General features: G+C 47.1%; 1 pseudogene; it reads left to right on the top strand.

The window, feature by feature from the left end:
* The first annotated feature begins 16,371 nt into the window (after positions 1–16,371).
* The window catches only part of LOC144132615 (beta-alanine transporter-like), a 59,895-nt pseudogene continuing 53,995 nt past the window's right edge, over positions 16,372–22,271 (top strand).

Below are 22,271 nucleotides of genomic sequence, written 5' to 3' on the forward strand. Positions count from 1 at the left end.
TAACTTCAGTCTAACGATGTTCGTAGCCGTGTTAATCCTTCTTAGTTGATATATACCGGTTATTTATGCAATAAGCGCCGCAACATCACTTGTGACTACGGGCTCCATCATCATAGTGCCATTCCACTACCGGCCGAAATCGCCCAGCTTGATCCACGGTGGGTGTACACTCAGAATGCATAATTAAGGCCATACTTGCAACGTGCTTTAATTCGTGCCTTGACATTCCTAATAAAGTTTCGCTACCGTAGTTTTTATGACCGTGTTCAAGCACTGCCGTTGATGGCCACGGTCGGTAGCGATGGTGTTGCACATCCACGTAACTCTCCAACTCCCTCCCGCACGCGCCTGGCGCTGCCTTTGCCGTCGTCGGCTAGCGTGCGCCCTCAATCCTAATCTCTGACCACGCGTAGCTATTTTATAACAGAAGAATTTAGAACAGAAGCCTCATGAAGCGACGACCGCCAAGACAGGGACAACCCAAATGCGCGACGTGACAGGGGGAGTGCAGTGGCCTTTTCTCCGACGACCGCCGCTTCTTGAGTTTTGAGTTCTAAACTAATGCATATGTGTTCTAAAGGCATAGGAGTGCTGAGGCCTTTTCGCTCTAAGGGCACTCGGCAGTGCCGGGCTCAGTAGTGATATACTAAACCCATGCCAGGCCCGGGCTTGAAGCCATGGTCTTAGGCCTGACTAGGCCTTTGAATTTGGCGGTTGGGGCCGGCCCGTTCCTCAGAATGCGGTCCCTGCAGTGCTCTAGAGTAGACTGGAGTGCAGCTCTGTAAAGAAGATAAGTATACCGGCCTCGGTTCTCTTTGTTTATGAGGTATACGGCGGTCCATTTATGCATGTCTAAGGCAGTTGTGACGAATAAACGCCCCAAAGCTGTAACCCCTACTGTACGTATATCGTAGATTAAGAGATATGCCCTACGAACCAACTAAGATCTCCTCATCGTCCTACATATGCTATGTATTGTTCTGGGTTCGCCTGTGATTAGGTACCAGCTGTATGTGCATTAAGTTTATTTCTCAGTTCCATTCGCAGGTTACATGGCTAATTAATTTTGTGGAAAAGATCTCGATCACAGATTTTCTCTTCTTTCTTCATGTGCGCCGTATGAAAATATACGCATTATTTGCCCTCTGCAATAATAATTGCGGTTCCTTCAGGTGTTTCAAAAAATAAATATCAGTATGCTGCCAGCCATAAACTCTTTCTCGGAATAAGCGCCGCTTCTTCGCAGCACCGCTAAAACGGGAAACGCGGTGCCGCCCGCACTCACAATGGCGCTGCTGCTTCTGGCCGTCGAGTCCCCGCGATGGCTCATGGAGCGAGACCGGCGCGCCAACGCCCAGGAGGCGCTGAGGAGGCTGAGCCCGGATGCTTCGACGGTCGAAGGCGAGTTGGAGGCAAGTGGTCGTGGTGCCGGCCGTGTTGCAGCGAGGGTGCTGACTAGCACGAAGGGAAGGACCAGCAGCTAGACTCGCGTCTCGGGAGGGGCGCACGAGGCAAAACCAGACGGTTGCATGTTTACCCGCCGCGGTGGCTCAGTGGTTAAGGGGCTCGGCTACTGATCCGGAGCTCCCGGGTTCGAACCCCACCGCGGCGGCCGCGTTTCGATGGTGGCGAAACGCGAAGGCGCCCGTGTGCTGTGCAGTGTCAGTGCACGTTAAAGATCCCCCGGTGGTCGAAATTATTCCGGAGCCCTCCACTACGGCACCTCCTTCTCCCTTTCTTCTCTCAGTCCCCCCTTTATCCCTTCCCTTGTGGCCCGGTTGAGGTGTCCGCTGAGATGTCAGACAGATACTGCGTCATTTCCTTCCCCAACAGACAACTTACGAATGCTGAGACGATGAATCTAGGAAGATATTAAAGGAAGATGAATGGGAAGATGAATGACACGCTTCGTCCCTTTCGTGTTTGTTGTACTGGCTTCCTGGCGCCCTCTACGCCCATTATCGAACAACCACCAGCCCAGCAATGAGTACATTCAGACGCTGACAGTAACATGCCAAAGTAATCATAGTCACTTCTATATATAGTACTCGTCTTGTCTTCGATGTAGCTGGAACCGCTAAGCAAGGATACCTCAGGGCTCTGTGTCAACATGGTTGATGCAGAAAGAAACGAGGATATGATATATCTGTTTCACAACTATTTCCAGGAGAGGGACGAATATATGAATAATAAATTTAAAAACTATGCCAATACGGCCAACATACTGAAAAATTGATAAATATCTGTTAAATTTAAAGAGAAGGGCTGGGTGGCAAAATTCTGTGGAGTGAAAAACCAGATGCTAAAAAGAAAAAAAGAACATACGTCCCTTCTAAAGCACCACCATTATGTCATCATGAATGTACCCGCTCTCTGACGTCAGCGCCATTACTGGTCCCGACCGCCGCTCAAGGTAGCAGCAGCCGACCTTCAAATAAACCTTCATGATGGAGTCGCTTTTCCTCAATCTTGATTTTGAAATGCTAAAATTCAGACGGAACATGAAAGGAGTTAGTCGGATGGTGCCCTACTTTCAACAATTTATTACACAGACGACTTCTGCGTATAAGTGTCTGTTGTCACACGCAGAAAGAAGCCAACCGAGCACCAAAATATAAGCCATAACGGTTGTGCGAAGTATTTTCTTTCCGCCGTATGCAACGTAATTTGAATTCTCCTTTCATTGAAGTTTTTTGTGCGCACTACCAATTTCATTTTGTACGTCCCAGAGCAAATACTTTTAGCGTTCGTTTCTAAATAATTTCGATGTTTTGTAAGTTCTTTGCGCATATGACAACAAAAGCTGTTTATGTACCAATCATCTCTTTAATATGTAACTTGATATTTGGCGTATCGTGCTTTAATCTCCAGGCAAAATCCGTTCTGTTTCTGCCGCGTTTAAATCAAGAATTGAAAGCAGGCTATCCACTGGAAGACTGCAGCCTCATGCCGCGTAATCTAAACGCCACCCCCGGAACCGCAAGCCGATGAAACGCCAAGCAGATATTTCAGGAGAGAAAGGGCGCAAGCTGCTTTTATGCCTTTATGACACAAGCTGCCTTTGATGGCCTTTTCGGGCGGAGTGTTTCGAGACGCTGACATCTGTCACCATATGGTGGTGCGCGCTCCCAGTCGCCATTAGAAAGTGCTGGCAATAGCTGTTAAAATCTCAGGGGGATGCCCTCAACTCAGCGCGACTATGTGACAAAACAGGTTCGTCTTCTGGTGCCAAGCTTTCGTCGGTGGCGAGCCAGAAATTGGGTCACAGTCACAGGTTCACAAACACATAAACAAGCCTTATGCAAGACAGAAGCGAGAGATGAATCTCTAACTGTTAATAAGAACACATGCAATGTGTTCTCTAAGACAATGCTATAGGTGCAAAGCAACACGTAACGGAAGCTATAATAAAAGGGAGATCTTTGAATAATAGCACACTAATGCACAAAAGTGTTAAACCAAGTAAACACAAACTGTCCACTGGGTACTGCCAGAGCAGGACGACCGGGGGATAACGATGAAACCGTCCCGAATGCTGGCGCTCGTCCCCTCGCAGTTCCTTGGCTTTGCGAGTGGCATTTTCCCGGGAGTCGAGCCGGAACATTTATGAATACGGCACGTATTGACCTTCAGCACAAGACGTCTTTCAGTTATACGAAACGTTGAGTATGTTAGTCATATTCCGCGAAGGCAAGGGCGCACCTGCACGTATAATCGACGGTACTTCCGCGTTCTGACCCCTACTCTCCGGTGTTTGCGTCGTCATTGGCCAGGTGGCAGTGAATGCTCGGGAACCTTCGAGTTCCTTATTTGGTCTGTCACCGCCGCTTCCGGATAATGTTTAGAGGGCCTCAATAGCGAGCTCAAGCGTATCATACCCAACAATTCTGGACAAAAGCATTTTTGAACGGGAACCAGTTTATGAACGTCATTTTTTTATATACTGTAAGATTTCACTATAACAGTCAATATAGTTGCAATTTCCCGTCGGCAGGCTTTAATTTTTTCCCTACTAATATTTTTGCTGTCATCCGAATCGTTCCCGTTTGGTTTTCTAAGGCAGTCTTCACTGTTCGATGCGAGTGTCGGAAACCCTCTGAAATAATGATTTTGCTGAACATCGAAAGAATGAACCCTTAGCTTCAATATTTCCATAAATGTACCTTGCAACACTTCAATATCCCGAACTGTTTGCCAAGAATGTTGGAGGTAATCGCAGGATTTTTTTCCGTGATTCTCGTACGTTCCATGGCGTCCTTGGGCACGATTCTTTTCGCACCGCGTCCCGTGTGTGCGCCGAATTTCGGGACACCACTTCTTAGGCATCCAAAACTTATGAAAACATATCAGAAAAAAAAGTTTTCTTGGGGCTTTCACGCAAACCTTAAAGAGCTAAATTCGATTTTTACCTACTTTGCTCTAAGATATACTACTCCCTGATGTCATCTGGAAAATCCCCACCTAGGGCGATTAGATTCGATCCCATGAAATGTACCTTGTAATTTAACGCCACCACTATCCTTACGCAAGGCTTTCCACGTTAGCCACCTGCACTGCTGATCCAGCCGTGCGACACACTGCCACGACCAAAAGTGAAAGGAGGGCGATTGCACTGTCACAACAGCAAGGTTCGCAAAAAAGAAATAAATCCAAAGCGATCCAAATCATTCTTTTCTGCAATACTTAATCGTTGTATGTGGGCTTTCGTTGCCAAAGCATGGCTTGCTGGTGCAGATCAGCTTTAATATGGCATGCTTTATAGTGGAAGCGACTTGAACGGATCACTGTTATAGGTATGCAGAACGCTTGAAAAGACCAAAGGTTGCAATATATGGTTATAGGCTGAGTATTTCGACCGAGAGCCGGTTGTGACCGATCCCTCTTCTCTAACCCCTTGTGCCTGCCATTAACTTGGGCAGCTGCATGCGGTAAAAGCACGATAACGCTTTGAGAGAAAACGGAAGTACTTCTAAGACGGCACTTGGCTTCTACGTGCTTAATGGCAACAATGGCGCAGTTATTACGATTTTGAAGTAGATAATTATGTCTGTGACACTCTCATCAAGTGACGGCAAAAAGGTATTGTCAGAGGTTGGAATTCATGTTGTATCTAAAAGGGTGCGAGGCCATGTAGCGTGCGAGTTTGTCTAAGAAACTGTTACTTTCCTCAGCTCAGGAACGGCAGCTATCGGAATTTATTGGATAATTTGCACGAAGTTAAAAGTGAAGTTATAAAGCGATAGAGACCCAAAATTGTGTTAGGAAGATGTGTGAGATCCTTTGCCACGTTTTAACTTTTTATTTTTTTAAAGGCCCTCGTTCCTTCCTTTTGTTTCTTTTTCCAGCCTTCAGCCCATTGAAACACTCGTGACATAGCGCATCGTCTCCGCCGTAGACGGCTGTCGTGTGCATTCTGGACGCAACGCAGACGTGGTGGTTCTTCGGCGGGGCGAGTGCACCCAGTGGAATTTCAAGCAGCGCAGCTAGCCTTCTGAAGACGCCCAGGAGTTCCGCTCGTGGCCAGTTCTGCTGGTGGCACCGACAGCGGGACGAGAACAGCAGCGGCCACAGCGAGCCCCCGTCGCAGCATCCTGCCCTCCGAAACAGATCAGGCGTCCGCACTTCGCCGAAATATGGGTTCACAGTGGCGCCCGTTTTGTGTGCGGGCATAGAGTTTCAAATTCAAATTCATAGCTGGCCTGCGTGAGAAATATCCTGCATGCCTGTGTTTCACAAAACGCTTGAGTGTGTGTCTTAAAAAACCCCAAGATGGGCCAGTCGTTTCACGATTTTGTTATAAATTTGGAAAGAATGCACTTTTCGAACGCAGCAGATGCAGAACGGGAAATCAATATTTCAAAGACTGCTATTCAAAAACAATTTCAAATCTTTTTCAAAGGCAGAACTCCAATATCACATCAGCTGTCAGCAGTGCTCAGGCACAAAGGAAGTCGACCAGTTGTTTACACCTTTATGAAACTTCATATTGACTTTCCAGAAAATGGGAGCCGATTCAATGAGTATCCTGGCAGGGGAAGAACTGCTATGTGTTTCCGTTAAGTCCAGCGGTGCATATAGAAGTTATGCTTGAGCATTACTTCAGCGTTATGTAATACGAACTATACCTTAGAAAGGCACTTATGAATATAGAAAAAAATAACATAAATAACGGTCGAACAGTTCGGGAGAATAATGCCTTATCACATGCCATCTGGTCAGAAAATCACACTGTCTTTAAGTAATGGATGCGGCGGCTTTGTCCGAGTTGCCATGCCTCCCCAGGCACTGACTAGGTTCTTCTGGTTGCGGAAATAGGGGTATGCAGAAAGCTGTAAGATTGATCAAAAGGTTTCACTTGCTCATAACCACACCAAAGGGAGCCCTGTACATCAGAAAAATAGGAGGCTGAAAGCTCTCCCAGTTGTAAGTCACAACCCTAAAGAGTGATTGCAGGAGTGGCACCGATTCCACAATTCCCTTGCATCGACAACAGGTTGCAACCTTGCTAGTCACGAGGCCAATTGAGATTATTGTTTTCCATTGCTTAACCAAAGACGCATTTTAACGAAAGATCACGAAAAGTGCGCATGCGAAAACATGCTTAACCATCAGTTCCTTCCGGCGCGTTAAGCCGCACGTTACCCTTCTTGTTTACAAACCTTTTCTGTTGGACCTTTTGTTTCTGTTTTTGTGTTTTTTTGTTTTTCTTCTTACCACACACACACCACACACCAATGTTAGCAGCCAAGCAAAACATAGGTCTTCCCTTTTGCCTTCTTATTATGAGTTGTGTTGCTACAGTTGTCTTATTTTTATCTTTCTTCTCAAGACCTCAAAGCCCATATATTACCGCCTTCTGAAATAAAACGTTACTTGAGAGTCAGCGCGCGTCCTGTTGTCTCCTTCTTGTCGCATCCTTTGCGCTGATTCTTTAATAGCAACCCAAACAACTAGCCCAAATGTCTACCTTTGCGCCAATTCTGCTGAATTTAATCGTTGGACGCATTGAGCCCGTCGAATGGCTGTCCAGATGCAGACACAAAATAATAAATTCTTCCTCCCGAATGGTTCAATGCTCCACGTGATGATGACGCAGTAGGTTCACTACGCGAGTGTGGCTGATCAGGTTGGCATAGAGCCTGTCTACTGTAAGCAGAAGTACGACTTGAAATATGCGATTAAAAAGATCCAATAGGTGACTAATTCACGACAGGATGTGAAGACCCCTTGCACAACTTGTAAGCCCTCCGTTTTTTTTCATTCTCCAGGTGACACAACCTAGCATCTCGACGACTGAGAAGTTTTCAGGGTCCAGAGAAAACTGTGTTTCCTTTAAAACAAAAGCAGGCTTTCGAATTGTACCCAAGCTGCTAGATGTCAATTGCACTCAGTGGCTATATGCCTTGCATGCGTATACTCTTTGTTGGAATGCATTGCTATAAGTACAAGGTTTGTATTTTGTTGTGGGCTTTGAAGCTAATAAGAACAGAAAGTTGGGCTAGTTGGTGTGGATAGCTGATAGAAGCTGATAGAAGCTTACTTGATTAAGAAAGAGAGAGAAGCGTGTGCCGCATCACCGTCGGTCAGCCTGCAGGATAAGGAAGTTCCTTTTCTGCGCAGTTTCTTGGGGGCAAGTAGACAGTACGGGGAGTTGGCCTGATGTGATTGAATTTGGTTTTCCTGTTGCTGTGGTGTTCCTTATCACGCAGGAATGAAATATCATTGATTTCTTTGTACATCGATTGTGGCGGTTCCTTTTGTTGTTTTTGTGTTTTATCACGCCTATAAAGCTTCCTTTCAGTGAATAAAAGTTCAGTTGATAGTCTGCGCTTGTGTTGTGTCTCCTCGTTCGCTTTTGTCCTCGTTTTTTTGCGCTGTCAAGAATGTAAGCTTTGAAGCTCTTCGGACGCCTTTCGCCTTATAGCAAGTGCAAGACGACGCACTTTCCCCGAAACTGGCTGGGCCTTTCCTCGAACTTTGACTTAAACTTGGTACCCTTTTGCGATACCCACTCCTGTTGAGAAAAGCGTTGCAAAATTCAGTTCACGACTGAAAGTAGCTGTATTCACTCAGGCTGCACAACTGTTTGCAAGCATTACAATGTAGCAACGGTGAAGATGTTTAGAGCTCGGATGGCGTGCAAGCCAAATAGCGTGACGCTTTCTTGAACTGTACACAATAATATCGACGTAGTTCTTTCTTGAATTTCTTAACGCAATTCACTGAATACAACTCGCACGACGGTTCTTTCGGGACGCCAGTTTCCAACGCTGCTGATCAGATAACTTCGAAAAAAAATTAATAGCTTTCTTGACACACATGAAGGTGAAGAAAGTAGAGGAGCAAAATATTTGATACTCGAATGCATCCATTCTAGTAAGCAGTCGTGAGATTTCCGCTTGCTATAGCTCCCTGCTTGCACTCGACGCCAGGTCACGACGAACAAAGGAATGTCTCGCAGAGCTCACACGTGGTCGAAACAGACGTGCAGGCGGCTGTGTAACTGAATGCTATAAATATTGAAGCCTATTTGATATACTTAGAGAAATAGCAACGAGGAAAATTTTGCGAACAAGTTATAGAACTTGAGAAACAATCTGCTGTGACCGGGGACGTTGGCCGAACGCTGCGTCGCCAGTGTACAGTGTCGACGCACCGTCATCGTCGGCAATGTAGTGTGAGCCTCGGGATGAAGTGAGTGAACGAACACGAGGTTCACAGGTTGGGTGGAGTTGACCAACAACTTTAATTCTGCTTAGCCGCCGGGGGGGGGGGGGGGGGGGGGGGCTCGGTGGTATGGCGCTCGGCTGCTCAGCCGAAAGACGCGGATTGGATCTCAGCCGCGGCAGTCGAATTAAAAAAACTGAAACTGAATCCAAAATCCACAATACAACAGCAGTATCACTTGCAGCGCTGGTGACTCGGCATTTGATTCATGTCATAGGTCGAGGCATGAGCGTCCTCCCTCTGCAGAACCTACAGAAAGTGCACGTCTTGATGTGGCTTATTAGTTACAAGGACAAAGAAAGGCGCGATTACTGTCTTACACTGGGTAGAGAGCTTAACCGCACCGATACCGAAGGGATTCAGGTAGGAGTGAAAAATGACGAAGATATAAAAAAATGACTGCGTTTACGCTGATTAACGAGGTGATTCTCGAATGCTGCTTTTTTTTCTCTTTTACTTGTACAATATTATTTACGCTAACGCTACCCTCTGCACTAACCTTAGCAAATTTACCCTACTTTTCAGCAGGCGTACGTAGGCACTCGGTCCGTTTTCCAGCGCATGCGCATAGCACGAAAGAGAAAAGGAAGTGCTGAACGCTCTGCACGAGGCCCAGAAGAAGTTGCTGATGTGTTCTTGCTAGCCGCTGCTGTTTTCTCCATCTTCTGGTGGTTCCGGCTTGTCCATCCTTGGTGAGCCCGTTCTACGTTGGGGGGTTTTGGCCAAGGCGTAGTTTAAGACGCAGTTCATGTGAACCTGAGAGTGCGTTTTGCTGAGAGATGCCGTTGACCTCCCCAGGTGGAGGGTCGGCAGCTTGGTTTGCCAGCTTGCCAGCCCAAAGCCTGCCACTTGAGTCCTTTCACAAAAATGGCATGGATGCGGTTCCCGTGGCTATCGTTCCAACCGGTGAGGGTGTGATCAAAATTAAAACCCCCAAACTAATTCAACAAGAACTAAGATTATTGACTGCCCAATACCTGCAGATCTCTGAGGTGCGTCCATTTGGCCGTCGAGGAATTGTGTGCAAGTCCTCGGACATCGCTTGTGTTGCAGACTTGCTTAAGTGCAAAAATTTCAGCTCACTGCCGGTGAAAGCATTCATTCCCGAACAGCTTGCATGTGTCAAGGGTATTGTAAGAGGGGTCGACCCAGCATCATCCCCGCAAGAAATTCTACAGGAATTTCAGGATGCAGGCGTTGGGGTCCTTTCAGTCTACCGCTGCAGTAGAGAGGTAAACGGCTCTCGTGTTGCTACTGAGTCTGTATTAACAACTTTTGCTGGCTCTTCCTGCCCTGCTGAACTAAAAATCTGGCCGATTGTATACCGTGTGGACCCTCTAGAACCCCGCCCTCTTCAATGCACCAACTGTTGGCGGTTCGGGCATAGTGGCAAAGCATGCAAGTCGGAGACCCGCTGCCGTTTATGTGGAAAAGGTCATTCTGCTGATCACTGCACCTCAGAGCAGCCTCATTGTTGCCTCTGCAGCAACAGTCACTCAGCTGATGATGCCAACTGCGCAAAACGTAGTGAAGAGCGTAGCTTGTTAGACATTATCAAAGAGAAGCGGTGCTCAAGAGCCGATGCTTACGCTGTTCTTAACAGGAAAAAAGATTCACATGCTAGTCGCGTGCACGCTTCTGTTGGGGACATTGAGTCCAACTTGACTGCCTCAATTGTGACCACAGTCGAAAAAGCTCTTGATAATGTGGTTGAGCGAATGCTAAACACTTTCTCTGAGGCGTTGGTTCAGTTTGTTGCAGTTCAGTCTGCGTCACCATCAACACCCGTCCTGGCAGCAACGTCTGCATCTGTTTCAGCTTCTGCAGCTAGTGCTAGCCGCTCTACATCACCTTCTGATGCTCCCAAGGTCCCACCTAACATCTCTGTTCCTAGCAGTGAATGTCGCAGTGACATCTGCACAACAGATGTCGAAATGTCGTGCCCTACGCAGAAGCGCCGTGCTTCCTCATCACCATCTAATTCTAGTTCTCCACAGATGAAAGCTAAAAAGGGACCACCCAAACTTCATCCCCATGTTGATATCCTTAAAGAGGCGGTTTCGGCCTCTTCAATTGGTCAATAATCATGACAGGTATCAAAGTATTACAATGGAATTGCCGTTCCGTCTTGTCTTCTCTTCCAGATCTAGACATACTTATTCACAAGCATAAGCCTGATATTGTACTTTTACAAGAAACGTGGTTATCACCGTATAAATCATTTTCAATGAGAAACTTTCAAGTCTTCCGGTCAGATCGAAATGTTGGCAGGGGAGGTGGCTTGGTAACCATGCTATCTAAAAATTTGTCATCAGGCATCTATCTCTAAGAAAATTGTTCTCCCTGACTGTGAGCTTTTAGCGATCAAAATTTCATTTCCGCATTGTGCTGATATTACAATTGCTAATGTCTATTTTCCTTTTGGTGTACACAGGACAGACTGTTTAGACAGCTTGGTGACTGGCACAAACAGTGCAGTCATCGCAGGAGATTTTAATTCTCACCATAGTGACTGGGGAAGTCGTACTGATTCCTGCGGCCAGCTTCTTTGGTCGTGGCTGTCTGCTAATGCTGTACGCTGCTGCAATTCTAGAGAAATAACCTTTATGCGAGGGGTTGCTCGCTCAGCCATTGACTTAACATTATCAGCAGGTAGGCTAGATGTGACTGATTGGTCGACAGATGATTCGGGTACGTATAGTGATCACTTTCTTTTAACTTTCACTCTCCGGTTATCTCCTCTTAAAGCTAGTTGTGTAACCCATAAATTTGTCAACCACAAAATTTATAAAAATCTGATGTCCGCCTCACTTGCCTCTTTAGTTAATACAAGCCGGGATGACAGAGCTCAGCAGACGGTTTCATTTTTGCAAAATGCAATAGACCACTCAATATTCGCTGTGCGCGCAGCAGCCTCTACTAACCAGCAGTCTCCTTGGTGGACAGAAGAACGTGAGAAGGCCTATCGTCACAGAAAAGCGGCCTGGAAGAGGCTGTCCAGCAACCAGAGTCCGGCTAATTGGTTAAATTACAAATTCTTCTCTGCATCTTTCAAAAGAACACTTGCAAAAGCCAAGGAGAGTACAACCAAAATTTAAACACATACCTTTCAAATCCTCGTCATCGGAAAGCCCTGTATAGATTCATGGAACGTAACAAGAGTTCTGTCGTCCCTCTTCTCACTAGTTCAACAGTGTTATCGCCACAAAAGGCTCAGGAGAGCCTGGAGTGTATTGCTCAGGGATTGGCGTTACGCTTCCAGACGCAGAGAAACGTCCCTTTGTGCACAATTTCACCCTCTTCAGATTATACCGAGGTTGACGCATCAGAACTCCTCTCAGTCCTGGCAATGTTGCATCCGGCAGCTCGTGGACCATATGGTGTCACTGTTGGTGTGATTAAAATTTTAGCCCAGGAGTTTACAAGCGCCCTCTTAGATATGGTCAATGCTTCTCTGGAAAATGCATGGATTCCAAGCATTTGGAAGACGGCGAAAATTATTTTATTAATGAAAGATGTGGGAAAAGGATACGTCTTAGATAATATTCGGCCAATTGCGCTGACTTCAAATTTAGTCAAATTAATAGAAAGAATAGTGCACAGTCGCCTCACAAAACATGTTCATGACATCAAAGGTCTCAGCTCAGCCCAGATTGGCTTTCGTCGTGGATGCTCTATATGGTCCGCTCATGTGGATCTAGAGAGCAGAATCCGGCTCTCGCTACGCAGAAGAGAAGTTTCAGCTTTGGTCACTCTTGATGTAGCAAAGGCCTATGACAGTGTAGAGCATACTATTTTACTTAACAGACTTGCTCAGTTACATCCTCCAACCTACATTTATGCGTGGATATCTGAATTTCTGAAGGACAGATTCTTTTACTGCGCCGAGGGAACCCTATGTTCAAATACATATTATCAATCAAGAGGGGTGCCGCAAGGATAGGTGCTATCCCCTCTGCTTTTTAATATTTTGGTCAGTGGCATCCCCATTCGTCCTAATATAACAGTTTTTGTGTATGCAGATGACATAGGTTTTTTCGCCTCGGCCAGGGATATCCACTCCCTTGACCACATTCTGCAGGGATATTTGGATGCTCTTGGAGTATGGTTGCAGGGTATTAATTTATCCCTGAATGTAGACAAATGCGGAGTTTTGGTATTTCCTCCAGACAGGCCTTTGCACATTTCATTAGTCCATCGCTCTCTCCAGACTCCACAAGTGGAATCCGTAAAATCTCTGGGTGTTACTTATCACCCAGCATTAGATTGGAGCCTTCATATAAAGAACAATGCTTTTAAAGGAGAACGCGCACTAGGCCGGCTGACAAGAATCGCCAATAAAAAGTTTGGGATTCGCCGCGACACGTTATTGTTACTATACAAAGCCTACGTAAGACCTATACTTGAATTTGGTTGCATTCTGTTCTCTGGTAGCGCAAGCTACAAGATTCAACCCTTAATCTTACTGGAAAGGCGCGCTCTCCGCCTCTTCCTTGGTCTCCCAAAATCAGTTTCAAACGCCCTGCTTTATCTGGAAGCCCGTATCCCTGATCTAACTTCCCGTTTTCAAATACTCACGGTGCGAACATTCCTGAGGTCGATGGACCCAGTGACTGATGTCAGTACTCCTATTTTTGTGTCTCAGCCGGCCTTATTCTTTTCTCATCATTGGCCATGGTATCAAATGCCACAAATTATGTTAACGCAGAACCTTTTAACACCAATTGGTGTTGATCTCAGTTCTTTGCAGTGGGTTGATGACACGCCGGCAGCAGTGGAATTCCATTTCGACCACATCTTCCCATCTCATGCGAAACACATGCCAGCAAACATTTTAAACGGTATTCTCTCGGATCACATAGAGAAATACCCCCATCATACGGTGTTTGCTACCGATGCCTCCGTCAACTGCCAAAAAGCTGCAGTTGGCATCTTTTCGCAGGATTTGGCATGGAGCTATTCCGTCCGCGTCCCAAATTATATTCCTATATTTTTTTGCGGAATTTTTGGCTCTTGGAATGGCCCTTCACAAAATTCCATGCCATGTGTCTCATGTTATTATTCTCGCTGATTGATTGTCAGTTTTAGTCTCCCTTGACACTTCCAAAGAAGATTTTTTGAGCCGTATCCTGCAATTTTTTGTCCCATGCACTTTGAAAATGGTCCGTTTTGTCTGGGTCCCTGGCCATGCAGGTATTCATTCAAATGAGGTGGCTGATTACTTAGCAAGGTCGGCTCTTGACGGGTCAGTGACACATCCCGTCCCGAATTTCAGCCTGCTGGCGATTTCCAGGTTTCAGCGGTTCCTACATATATCAGCCAGGTTACGAGATACCTCACTAAATACCACTGACTATCAGCAGTTAGCATATAATTGGAACGTCCGTTCGTGTAAATCCAGGCTGTGTGAGGTAACAATGACGCGGTTGCGGTGCAGGATTCCAAGTTTGAATTTATATCTATGCAGGTGTGGGTTGACACCGACGAACCCATGTGACGCATGTGGGAAAGTTGAATCTTTAGACCATTTTCTCCTCTACTGCCCAAAGTTCGCACTTCAGAGAAAGATTTACCTGGAGGTCCCTCTCTCCAGGTTAGGGCTCCCTTTATCTTTGCCAGTATTATTATCGTTTGGTGCGAACGCCAAGGGATTTGCATTCGGTTCTATTTGTGGGTTTCTCCACGGTTACATAATTGCAACTGGTAGGTTGATGTGCTAATTCTTTTAAAGTTTTACGAGCTCTTCTTTTTCACCAAAATGCTGTCTGTTATTTAACTGTCAATATTGTTCTCTTGTTTTTATTTATTGATTTTTCAAAATTCACGATTGGTGCTACATTTTTGTCATCATCTTCCATGGAAACTTTTGTTTTTTCAACTACACCTTGGCCAATACCCCCGCGTGGGTTGTGCCATATACCTGGGGTGAAGAAAAAGAAGAAGCTGCCTCTTCGATCGCGTCGCGCCACGGTCCCTCCGGACTCGGAAGCCCTTTGGAACAGCAACGCAAAGGAATACGCGGGAAGACGAGGCAGCAGAAACGCCGTGCGGCGAAGATAGGCCCACAACAGGCTCTGCGGCTCAACACGCGGCACTCCTGCGGTTTCAGCGGATTTCCCAGTGTCGAGGAGTTGCAGCCAGCCCTTTTCACGAACAAGCTGAAGCACGTGACACCACTAATTATACTCTATTGATTACACTTTCACTGGTTTTTTCTTCAGTGTTATAGGCTTTCATTACCCAAAGACGTGTTCTTTTATGCCCTGTACACCTGATAGGGGGTAATCATTGGGGGAGGGGGGGGGTGTCACCAGCCATGCTTTAAGGCTGCACTGGAATGCTCAAGGAAATACGGTTGGCACTTCTCGATCTCCGCCGGAAATTAATACCTCTACGCTGGGGACGCCGCGGTGGCTCAGCGGTTATGGCGCTCGGCTACTGGCCCGAAAGACGCGGGTTCCATCCCGGCCGCAGCGGTCGAATATCAATGTAGGCGAAATTATAGAGGCGGGTGCGATGCCAGTGCGCGATGGTAATGCACTGGCAGTGCGATGCCAGTGCAGTGTACTGTGCGATGCCAGTGCACGTTAAAGAACTCCAGGTGGTCGAAATTTCCGGAGCCCTTCACTATGGCGTCCCTCATAGCCTCAGTTGCTTTGAGACGTTAAACCCCCATAAACCATAAAACCTTTACGCTGGTTGGATGCTGATGAGAAATTACTCGCTTGTTTCTTGACAAACGTGTGCTGTATGCCTAGTTAGTTATGTCTGCATGTCTCCTCTTCAGGAGCAGTCTAAGCAGGCGCGAGTGGGCGATGAACGTGCCGGAGGGCACTTCGATGGAAACCACCCTGTCGGCGGTGGAGCTGGCTCGCTGCCTGCCGCCGGGCAAGTTGTTACAGGAGTACCTGGTCCTGCTGGAGCTGGTCGGGCACGGCCGCTTCCAGCACAAGGTCTTGTTCTGCGCCCACCTGTCCCTCGCCATGGTGAGACCGTCGTCTGAGCACAGAGATAATCCGTGAGGATAGAGGCATGTCCTCGTTATGCGGTTATAACACAGGTCATCGGCATGGCGCATCCGGACAGCAGGGCAGAACTACCTACTTCATGACCCTTTGATCGAAAGCGTCCCGCCATCACGGATAGCTGACCTAGCACGCGAGGGTGATTGTAGTATATGACAGTCGTAATCTTCACCACCCTAACTACGTTCATTTCACGCGGAGAAACCCCTCTCGCAGACCTCCAATTAACCCTGTCCTGCGCTGTCTTTATCCATGCAAATTCCCAGAACTCATCCGCCCATCTTTCTTACTGTCGCCCGTGCTACGGTACCTTCTATAGGAACCCGTGGTACACAGGAAGACAACACATTGTACGCGGCGTGTGGTCGCAACAAAGAAAAAGGCAATACGTGTAGGCTTGATCAAGTAAACGTGCAATTTGTCGTGACCAAAATTATATGTATAGGTCTATGGTCAACTGAGTGCATCATCTCCAGAGACTTAATCTCTAATTACTGTGAATGATCGTCTGCACTGAGCTAAATCTTGCGAAGTGTTGTGCAATATTAATGTGCCTCTTATTCTCGGTCTGGGTGCCACGTCCGGGCAGGTGCTGTTCCACTACTGGTCGGCTCACGTGCTGACGCAGCCAGTGGACCACTGGTGCAAGCCACTCGCGCTGTTCGCCCACCTGACGCGCGAGCAGTGGCTAAATGTGAGCATCCCCGTAGTGGAGAACGGCCAGGGAAACAGGCACCACAGCCGCTGCACCATGTACGACCTGGCCACCATCGTCTTCAACGGCTCCCGCGTCGAGGTGCCCTGCGACGGATGGGACTACGACCTGCCGGACGACACGCACACGCTCATCTCCAAGTGAGCATGCCCTCTCCTTGAGATGCGCCAGCTGGCGATTGAAGCGACTTCAACTCGATGCTGGCACACGTGCCTTTAGAGGACAGTAGGGGAAAAGTTCTCAATATGACGTTCGGAAGCTCATATTACGCCGACCTCTGATGAAAATACGATCGACTTGAAAGCATCAGTACGATTGCAGCTAATGGCGGAATACCTTTCGGTAACGTGAACACATTTGTAGAGAATGTCGTTGACCACTTCCACACAACAAATTCATCTCAACAGGGGATAGCTCAATACTAGAAGAGGTTGAGTAAACTTACAAGCCCAAAACACTCCTGTAGTAGCGATAGTCCAGCTATCTTGTATTTACCGTACAGGAGCTAATACGTTTGTGTTTATGAGTTGCCATATCAGTTCTATTGTTTTTGTTTATTTTTGTTGATGATAGTATCTAAGCCTTTGTTTAAAAAAGGATGCAAGTCGCAAAATTGAATTGCAAGAGTGGTGTCAGTGGTCGCATGTAGCAAAATGGCGTATACTTTCGAACGACTTACTAAGAATGATGATGATCATGAATTTTTATGGCGCAAGGGCAGCTTTGGCTAAGAGCGCAATGACACAAGGTAGTTCCCCATTTCACAAGGTGGGGTTACTCACAAGGTGGGGTTACAAGGTGGGGTTAGAGGCCCATATCCAAAGCATTTCACCCAAAAAGAAGCCGAGAACCAGGCAGGGGAAAGCTTGTACCCATTGTATCACCGGTGGGCACCCGGCGGCACTGGGGATCGAACCCCGCACCTCCCGCATGCGAGGCGGATGCTCAAACCACTAGGCCACCGCTGCGGTGGCTTATGTATAATGAGCAACGCACTTTTATACCAGTTCAGCTGCGCAAAAAAAATTATCTTTAGAACTGAAGATTGCCCAAGGATCCAATATGACAATTTCTGAAAGGGGAATTTTTCTGCTCAATTATCTGCGAAATTAATGCAGGCGAAACCGGAGAGATTACCAAAACTTAGGCCACTCGGAAGCTCTAATAATAACTCCTGCTGCTGCTGGAACTTTGGTGTGCCCAATAATCGGCGAGTGGGAGACTCAGCTTCACGCCTTCTAAACTTAAAATAGACGTTCCTAATGAAAACATTTGGACTTTCGTGCTCTGTATTCATCGCACAAAAATGTTTTCGTTCTGAAGCTTTCGAAACAAAATACACATTATATGTGCTTTCTACTTACAATATACACTTTTCAAATAGATATCTGCCAAATATTTGGTAGTGTAAACTTAAATGTTAAACATTTATTTACTCACGAAGTGAACAAAACAATCCTTGCTTTACATGACGACAGCAATACTATTTCCTTTCCATTGCCAACAGCCGCCACTAGATCACTTCAAAAACTTGTGGTTCACATTAGGACAAACACCCTCTATACCTTCACATAACCTTAACACACCGCATGGAATATGCAGCATGCCTTGAGTGTTACAGCAACAGGTGCAAATAATTTCTGCAGAGTAAATGTTACCGTTGTCGTCACCAAAGCAATGGTAAAACAATTATAGCCACAGTCTTAATCCAGCCAAACCTTACTATTTCCCCTGCCGGTTTCTTGAAAAGTCTAGTATTCTGCACCGGAAAATGGGCGTCATGGAAAACGGGCCTTACGTAACCATGTGATGCAGGTCGGTCTAATTTCAGGGACACGGCAGACATCTGGTTCGCTTTTACGTCGTGCACAAGCTTTGCTAGCGGTGACGTCAGTGCCTCACCTAAACCTGTCTTCGCTCCACGGACAACTCAATCCAGGTGAGACCTGGTGTGCGACCGCGAGCAATACCTGGTGCAGACGTTCGCGTACTACACGGTGAGCGGCGTGCTGGTTCCTCCCCTGCTGGGCCAGATGGCCGACCGGGTGGGCCGCAGTATAGTGTTCTAGAAGGGTGTAGTGGGGTCAGGGAGAGCCCGTGGGTGCGGCATCTCACGTCGACAGCGTGAGATGGCGCCACCGGAGCACTGGCTGTAAAGAACCCGCGACATACCCGCGATACGCGCTGCATTCGCAGCGCCGAGGAAGCTTGTGCATCTGGTACAACTCCGAAAATCGTACGTCTGCAACTCTAATGCATATTTTCTTAAAACCTACCTCTCAAGGCAAAGAGCCCAGAAAAGGTGGAAACGCTGACATGCCACAAGTTTGGGCGAAGATAAAGCCGACCCGACGAAGAGACAGAACCGCCGTACGACGATCCGGTTTCATTTCTAAACGCAGAGCTCACAAACAGGGCAGAAGTAAAATTGTGGATGAGTAAATCGCTTATTTTCAATCAAAATTTTCGATGCACGTCCAGGCGCAATCACATTCACTGCTAAAGTTAGCCAAACAATTGCGGCACGCGCACTTACGCATCCTGAACAGAGATATCCCGAATCGACGAGGCTTTATTTCATCAAATTCAGCTTTTATTTTCCAAAGTACACATTCACTGAAATCTAGAAAGATAATTCCTGCCACGGTGATGCAATTAGTAGGCGGTCACGGCGGTTCCTAAAATGCGCAAAATTTCGTAATACACCTGCAAAAAAAAGTAGGGGAAACCCAGTCAAAAATAACCAATGGGTTGAATTGGAAATTTTCCCATTGAAACCAATTAATTGGTCATCCAATTGTGTTTTCGCCACCCATTGGGCCCCAACCAGTTGGAATGAATTGGTTCTCCAACTGAGGTCAAATGGTGCACCAGTTGGTTTTAACTGGTTGCCCAATCAGACCAAACGGTACACCAGTTGGTTTCAAGTGGTTTCCCAAGCAAACCAAATGGTACACCAGTTGGTTTTAGTTGGTTGCAGCTTTTCTTCAGATGCGTTATCTGGCCTTTCTCCAATCATGCAAGCATTGGCCACTGATGATTTGCCTTGCTTGGGCCAATAACATTCTGCTGCCTGGTACTTTTCCTGGATATAAACAGTCCAGTGCTCGTTCGACTTTTAATGAGGTGTGAATGCATTAGTTACAACCGCGGCCTGGTGGCTATTTATTTTGCACGGCCATGGCCACGTGAACAAAGGAATTTGAATCGTGCCGTATGATGGAATTCTGCGGAGTTTTAATATTGTGGGCACGATTTCTTGAGAGGTTTATTTAAACGTTTCAACCTGAATATTGCTTTCCACTGGGACTGCACAAAACAATTTTATTGGTACAACAAACGGGCAGCCACCTCCTTCTCAGGGCACTGCTTTCGGCTGCTACGAGAGAGGCACTATGAACAACGGCTTATCTTCGTGTGCAATTTCTTTTTCCGCCGTTCCTGTCGCGATTGGTTCAGCCCTTTTACATAAAAGTGCAGCCTTGTCAGCACATAGAACTTAATCAACTCTGCAGTTGTGAGCTCATCTGCGTGCTGGCTGTAACCTAAGGCATAACCAAAATTTGCCTTCACAAGCAGCATTACATCTACTATGCTCTCACTGCAGAGTCCCTCGCGACTGAGGAAAACAGTGAATATATCCTTCTTCACTACCCGGAAAAGTTCTTGCGAAGGATACAACAACCCTCCCTTAATTGCCACATATCATTGAACTCAGAATTTCTGCCTTCCTTATAGGAGCTTTCCAATAGGCTTTGCAGTGCGTGCAGTGATAATGTGTCAAACTTTCGGGCAACATACCCTGCCATATAATGTATAAGGCGGTCGTCGCTCTTCTGCTCTAGATACTCTCTGTGCTCAGCAGGAATACTCTGAAGCATGCGCTCGGCTGAAGCTATGTTGCCTTTCTCGATGAGCTGGTCGATTGCAGCAACCCTGTCTTCTTGAGCAGGAGCATCGCACGCACCCAGGAGAGAACTTATTTCTCCACTACCTCCATTAAGGTCAGCATTGCCTGAGCGTCCACTGTCTTGACCAGACTGTAAAACGACAAGCAGTTGACGACAATTAGAAACTGTGTCGGTGTTGGGTGGTCGTTGGACCCGCACGATTGCCTGAATATGTGAAATAAATTTTCCAGTTGATCCTAGCTCAATCTGGATGTCATGATGTACTGGCAAATTCGGCGTCTTTCCTCATCTTTCGGCACAGTAAACAACGACGGCTGCTTTCCTTTAGTCCACTTGTAGCCAGTTTGACATCCGGGAGCAAAGCAGTGTCGTTGCCGCTGACGGTTCCAACTTTTCACGAATGAAGAAGGCAGCCGGCGAAACAAACTAAAATGATGCGCTTAAAAAACTAAGAACAGCGGCGGCTGCGTTTTTTTTAGGAAAAATGCTAAGGCGCTTGTGTGCTGTGCGGTGTCAGTGCAAGTTAAAGATCCCCAGGTAGTCGAAATTATTCCAGAGCCGTCCACTACGGCACCTCTTCTTCCTTTCTTCTTTCACTCCCTCCTTTATCCCTTCCCTTACGGCGCGGTTCACGTGTCCAATATTGTATGAGAAAGACACTGCGCCACTTCCTTTCCCCAAAAAACAATTATTATTATTATTAAGCCTCAAACCATGCGGGAACAAACGTGCGAAAGGCAGCACATGGGCGCCACCAACAGCCAGCCCACGCGACTACAGCGCCGCCGCTAACATCCGGGTCCCGTCCGTACTCGCCGCCTCCCCGCAATGCATGGGGCGCGCCGGCTGCTGAGCCCACTACCCCCTTCTAGAACACTATAGCCGCAAGCCGGTCGTCTTCACTGCTCTGCTGGTCGCCATGGCCTCCGTGTTCGTGGCTATGGCGGCCGACTCCTTCACCACCTTCGTGTTGGCCAACCTCCTGATCGCCGTCACCGGCGCGGCCGTGCACATCATGACCTCCATCCTGCTGTTCGAGGTGCGGCCCTCTCCTAGCCGCGCACCACCGCTGCTGATTTCAGCCCCGGCCCGAACCGCTTTTGACTCTACGGTTCAGTGACGTATTTGGCAAAGGAAAACAGACCCCCCAAAACTTTCACTTTGATATCGTGCGCAAAAGTAGCAGCGAAGGCCGTACCACACTACAGGCTCTACTGTTACGAGTATATTGCTACTATTACTACTGCTACCACTACTACAACTACTATTACTACTACTGCTACTACTACTACTATTACTACTAATACTACTACTACTACTACAAGGAGGCGTCGGCGCTATGTCGAGAAGCCCACCTCACCCCGGCGTTGTGTTGAGAGACCCATTTATATCCTCTTTAGACGTTAGGGTGCTCGATAGAGCCTTTTGGAAGCTCCATCGAGGCACCCTACTTGACATATACAATAACACTACGCGGCATAGTGGCGCCGACTTGCGGCGGCCGCCGGAAAATTCCTTCGATCTGATGTACGCAGCTGCCCAAACAGATGGCGCACGACAAGTATAAAGTTTTCTCAGTATGAAACCTGCTTCCGGGTAGAAAGCTCCTTTGTGGTCTCGTGATTGTGTGCAATGCAGTAAGTACTAATCAATGAGTGTGTATATCGAGGAAACATTGTGTGCGTAACCTGGAGTATGGAGAGCTCAAAAACGAGAGTTTGGAAACTGTGTTTTGATTATTATGATAAATAGGCGAATGTGAAAAATGAACAGTGACTGCTTGAAGAACCAGCGAAAGGAGCCATTAACGCTATCCGTTCATACCCTTAAAGGCGGGGCTGAAGTGTTCTAATTTTTGACAGGTGGCTCGGACCGCAGCACAGACCGTGTTAA

This window comes from Amblyomma americanum, chromosome 5, assembly GCF_052857255.1.
Source record: "Amblyomma americanum isolate KBUSLIRL-KWMA chromosome 5, ASM5285725v1, whole genome shotgun sequence".
NCBI classification, from domain to species: domain Eukaryota; kingdom Metazoa; phylum Arthropoda; class Arachnida; order Ixodida; family Ixodidae; genus Amblyomma; species Amblyomma americanum.